The sequence below is a fragment of the Priapulus caudatus genome, unplaced genomic scaffold, assembly GCF_000485595.1.
Source record: "Priapulus caudatus unplaced genomic scaffold, Priapulus_caudatus-5.0.1 Scaffold712, whole genome shotgun sequence".
NCBI classification, from domain to species: domain Eukaryota; kingdom Metazoa; phylum Priapulida; class Priapulimorpha; order Priapulimorphida; family Priapulidae; genus Priapulus; species Priapulus caudatus.
The window spans coordinates 97,553-103,708 of NW_014577773.1; positions in this window are offsets into that span (position 1 = coordinate 97,553).

The following is a 6,156-nucleotide window of genomic DNA, read 5'->3' on the forward strand; positions in this document are numbered from 1 at the left end:
CACACACACACACACACACACACACACACACACACACACACACACACACACACACCGCCGCCGCCACTGCCGCCGACGACGACGACCGTGACGTCACCGCCCCCGGTGCTAGATAATTCTACCCGAGTCACGTCCGCTGGGAGAACGTCGAGTAGTGTCGGAAATCCAGACGAAGTGTTTGCAGTTGGAATGTCGGCGCTCACACCCGCGCAGAGGTGACACCGAATGCTCCGCGTAGCACACCGTAATACTCCGACGAGTGGTGCTCGCGAATAAGTCGGCGCCGTGCGTGTACTTCGTTCGCGCCCTCCGTGAGCCAATCGTCGACGAATCAAATGATCGCACTCGCCGGCCGGAATACGAGATCTCGGAATGAAATCACTTTATCGAGTTTCCGCTTCTCTGCGAGAGCGCGCGTACTCCGCGACTTGTTCACATACTTCTCGGGTAATATAGCTGTTAGTTGAGAGGCCAAGTGTAAGACCAAGCCCAAATAGGCGCCCATAGACATTTTCACCTCAACCGTTGACGAATATAGCGAGATTTCTCGAATTGTTCACGCTAATTGCACTGTGTAACCATACAACAGAAATGCATAGAGAGACACTATAGCAGCCTAGACAGCCTAGCGCTGGCAGCCTAGCTAGCAGACACTAGAGAGCCTAACTAGCCTATAGTCAGAGGACGTATATCATATGATATACGTACTTTGCTATAGTATTTCCACGTGGTCACGTGACTTTACCTAAAACTCCGTTTTACGAAGATGACCGAGTGTTTTTCTGAAAATGACAATACGTAGGTCATTCCGTGTTAAAACCGAAGCCAAAGCTCGGCTAATCACAAACGATGGCACGCAGTTATAACCGATATTTTCTTCTTAATAAATATAATTATATATGGGCATTTAATATTACAAAGAACCGCATTTTTATTCAAATGTCTTGACATCTTAGACAACGGAGGCGAGAATATCACCTATATAAACCAATTATAGCTTACATTTGGGTAAAAAAATCATGGCGAATCAGGCAATTCTGGGGCAAAATCAGGGCATTTCGAAAAATATCGAATGCGTGAAAACCCGTTTTACATTCATTACGTGTACGAAGTAAATGATTGTTATAATGTATATAATGTTTTAAAAATACAAACTTTCGTGAAATTTTGGTAAAATCACATAACTATCCCATTTATTAATAGGAAGGTAGATCTCAGCTAGCACCCTGTATTAACAAACTTATTGCAACAATAGAAATTCAGTTCTAGCAAACCACTCTATACGTGAAAGTATCATTCATAACACAACGGCGGGGATGACGACAACGATATGATGCCATTCCTGATGATGATTATAAACATACAATGATAATGTGTTATAACCATGTCTGTTGTTTCACACGTGTTTAACAAAACATGTGAAGACATATTATTAAAACTGTACATCGCGCGGCATTTGTGAATGTTAGCTGTTATGCTGGTACTGTACTCGGCAAATTTGTTCAATCCAAGAATAACGTCAACATCTGTCACTGATTTTTCTGCACCAAAGATTTATGTTCTGAGTTTGCAGCGTGAGTACACAGAAAACAATCACGCGATACAACTACATTACATTGTAGATTACCGGAGCATGTCTGTCTGTATAGATAATTATACATTACTTAATTGCTATACCTAACGTCGTGATCAATATATCAAATCGCCCAGGTTATTTGGATTTTTAACTAGCTGAGAAGCTAATTATAGCTAATCTTGTCAGGTAGGAATTTGAGGATACATTTAGACCCGTTAATACTTACGTTTAATGTAAGAAATTGCAACAACAAATTTACAAATATACACCATAGAAAATTCGTGCATGATATGACGGAGACAGACACAGATGACTCGTTTTTGCGATCTATAGAATAGGCACTTCCACCTCTCATATCGCTCTCTCTCTCTCTCTCTCTCTCTCTCTCTCTCTCTCTCTCTCTCTCTCTCTCGCTCTCTCTCTCTATCTATTTATTTATCTTTTTCGCATTTTTTTATTTATTTTTCTCGTTTTTTTCTTTCTCCTTTTCGCTTTTCTATTCTCGCTTTCCTAGAGCGCTCACGCTGTGCGGCTTTTGCGGCAAGGCGCGGCCTGTGTCGAATTGCGCGCGTGCGCGTGTGCGGTAAGATGTTATACGTGCTGGTGTGTTTGCGTGAGGGGCGTGCGTGCTTTGCGTGCGGTTTGTGTGGTCTGTTGTGTGGTTGTGTGTGGTGGTGTGTGTGTGTGTGTGTGTGTGTGTGTGCGTGTGTGTGTATTGTGGTCAGGCGGACATGATCCTGCAACCAGTGACGACATTGCGACACCAAATCGACGCATGAAATCCACTATACTTCGATGTCTATATGGGCAAGAGCTAATAATAATACATGTAATCAGGAGTTAATAAAGACAAATTTGTCTTTATTAACTCTTGATGTAATGTATAATTATGTTATGTATAATAATAATGCTCTTGATGATCTCCACCCCCGCGCCACAAGCAGCGAGAGATTCCAGGCTACCCCCGTAAACAAGCACTCAGCTGGCGCGCACGCAAATCACGCTGCCGACAAATACGCCGAGGAAAACAAATTAATCGGTCGGACTTTTCACCCGCGCCCCCGCAAACCTCCTACGTCACTGTGTCTATTTACAGCCGTGGTGACGTCACCCTACGACGTCACAGTGAGTACGGAATTAGCGGAGCAGCTACGCGCGAGAGCCCCGTTCGCAACTTCCACTGGAGTACGGTCGGCGAAGCGGTAGAACAGGTTAATTGCTATATTTAACTTAAAGTGACGGGTCGAGCAAACCGCATGATCATGCTATTTTAGACTTATGATAGCTCTAACTATTTATAATATTTCTGACTGGAGGCTCCAGATTCACTTCCTTAACAATGACGCTATCAACGGTTTACAGCTAAAGAAGTCACCGTACTCGAAGTCACCAGAACGTCAAGCATACAATTATTCTGTTACGGAAACCTATATATATATATATATATATATATATATATATATATATATCAAGAGCTCATAATAGAGATAGCTCTTATATGAGTGAGAAGCCACCGATGACACCGAGTGATAAGCTAAGCGAACACTCATTGGGTAGCGCCAGTAGAACTGCACCACGTAGAGGCGGTCCAGACATCCCCAGCACACCTGTCCTTACAACCAATACAATGCCGCACAAAGGTGACTGCCGATGAAGTGGGAAGCGACTACAAGAGAATGCACTATATCGGCAAGGTTTCACATCCACCGGTCGTGTCGCAAATAGAAACAGGCCCGACTCCAGTATTCCACTCGCAGTGCAATCTCATTACGCAGGGCTTCCTATATCTATAGACACAGGCTTTCAGCAGGCAAGAGCATTGCCCTGCTGTTGACAACAATAGAACTAGATCGACAGGTGTGTTTATGCACATCACTCTGTATAATAGCAGGATGCAGGCCCGTCTGTGTGCAATGGCGAATTGCACGTCCATAGCTCTGAATAATTCACGCCATACAGAGTTGCACGCTATCGTCAACTTTTTATCATGCATTTTAGGCCATTACAGTTTTGTCGGGATTAAGGTTATTTGCAAACGACGAACCGGTAGGACTGAATATCACCGAATGCCTACACACACGCATTAGTCAGACATATGACGTTACTCGGCCTATGATAATCTCAAATATATTGACCAAGTGTCACTCGACATCGTGGGCGCTTGTGTACATTAGCGCGGTGAGAAGTTAGCTATCTACGGGTGGAGCGCGTAATACTGGCGGGTTCAGGCGAGGAAGGAAGGCATCAGTATCATAACCACCCCCTGGTGCAAGACTAAATACCATAACTGCCGTAAAAAACGCGAAGCGGCTATGAGAATTCCCAGCCACCATTTTGCTTATCGTTTTCCGAACTTAGTGCTAATTAGAGGTCGGAATCAATGAGTGAAAAGGGCGCAATCTTTCATACTGTGATAGCCATAGAGTTAGACATGACCATTTGTTTTCCTATCGTGCACATGCGCAATGAACGCACTTCAATAGTAACCTCGCTAAATGCTAGGTGAACAACCAGGTGTACCAGGAGTACTATCTCACTAACATGAACAACGGGATTACAAACCAACTAACATGAACACCCGGAATACAAATTAATTAACGCGAATACCAGGAGGAGACTACTCTTAAAGCGCTGGTGACGCTGACTACCTCTAGCAAAAATGCACGTTAGCATTGCTGTACAGCGAATGCGACCTACCCATCCATTGCACGCACACACAGACGCAAACACACACCCATTCACGCGCACGCGCACGCACGCACGCTTAAATATATGATAATTTTATATAATTATATATATATATGATAATTTTATATAATTATATATATATATATGATAATTTTATATAATTATATATATATATGATAATTTCTGACACAAAAGAAGATTAGAACTATCAAAGAAACGCGCAGTATTAACTTCATCACATAACTTTTGTATTAAATGCAACTGGTAGCGAACCTAAGCTACAAAAGAAGAAACAAACAGTAAATTGCACAATACGTATATATTTTTATAATTGAAATAAGTCAGTTTTAAATTTATAAAGTAAAATAATCATTTTAAACGATACTCTATTTGCTTGAGAATGAAAGGATTGCAAAAGCTGGCTGCTCGTGAAGAATAGGAAAGCTGACAAGCCTACCATGGCTGCTATGACTTCGATTGTTCATATTCTGGCTTCGGAACATAGGAAATCCCGCCACGCATGAAATAATCAACGCGTTAACGTGCTATTATCCCGCTAAAAAACGCAAACACAGCAGCAGCAACAACAAAGACTACAACAGCATCATCATCATGACGACCACCACCACCACCGGCAGCAGCAGCAGCAGCAGCAGTCGTAACGGCAACAGCCGCAGCATTAGAATCACCACCACCAGCAGCAGTAGTCGTCGCAGTGGCAGCAGCAGTAGTAGTCGTAGCAGCAGCATAGTTGTAGTAATGCAAGCAGCAGTAATTGTAGAAATGGCAGCAGCAGTAGTTGTAGTAGTGGCAGCGGCAGTAGTAATAGTTGTAGTAGTATAGCAGTAGTAGTAGCGTGCCAACAGCTGTAAAATTTTGGACTAAATAATAGCGACTAGCTTTTAATCGGCTCCTTAATGACCACAGCGGCAAAGATAGGTAAAGATATTGGGCGTGAAAAAAATAATACAGCAGATTCATACGATACGTTTAAATCTATAGATTGGTCAGTTATTCTATTCCCATAAGTATAGGTCTATTAGAACGAAATTAATTTTTACCACCACTTAAAGTCAACTCAACATCGGCTCTTTAAAAATTAAAACACAAATGTCTGAAGCAATATGAGCGAAGAATACTCACACGCGTGCGTATACGCACACGCACGCACACATACACACACACACACACACGCACGCATGCACACACACAAGCACGCACGCACGCACGCACACACACACACACACACACACACACACACAGTCACCACACACACACAAACAAACAAACAAACAAACAAACAATCAAACACACACTGCCAAAACACGCCTGCAGTCCCACGAGAGTTTGTCCTGTTTCTAACTTTACGTTCAGTCAAGCTGATATTTATCACTAGCTACCGTTCACGACAGAGACCAAGCCTACTTGAGTCTTGCGCGATAATTCTACTTCATTTAAACCGATTAATGTCGCCCGGTTGTGACTTGCTTGTGCATACCAACAGGAATGAACTTGTATTGCGTACTTTGTACAACATTTACAAAGAACCACATGACTTAGAACTAATTTTCAATTCGCTTAACGTATCAATCTATCTTAATCTTTCTCGCCTTCCCATGAAACGTTTACGCTATCGATGTATTGATGCTCAATATAGGTCAGTAAGGTTAACTGCGCACTCGGTCCTCAGCCCATCCAGCGCATTCCCCACCACCCCTCTGCATGCCACCCGACTCATCCACGCAGAGGCAGCGTACCACGGCGGCCAATTGCTCACACTGATTGCCGTAACACACAAATGCTTTTGAGGCGTACTACCGTGACAGCACAACTAATTGCGATTTCACCTGACCAGTGTTTCGTAGTCATGCCAGTGTGCTCAACACAAACGT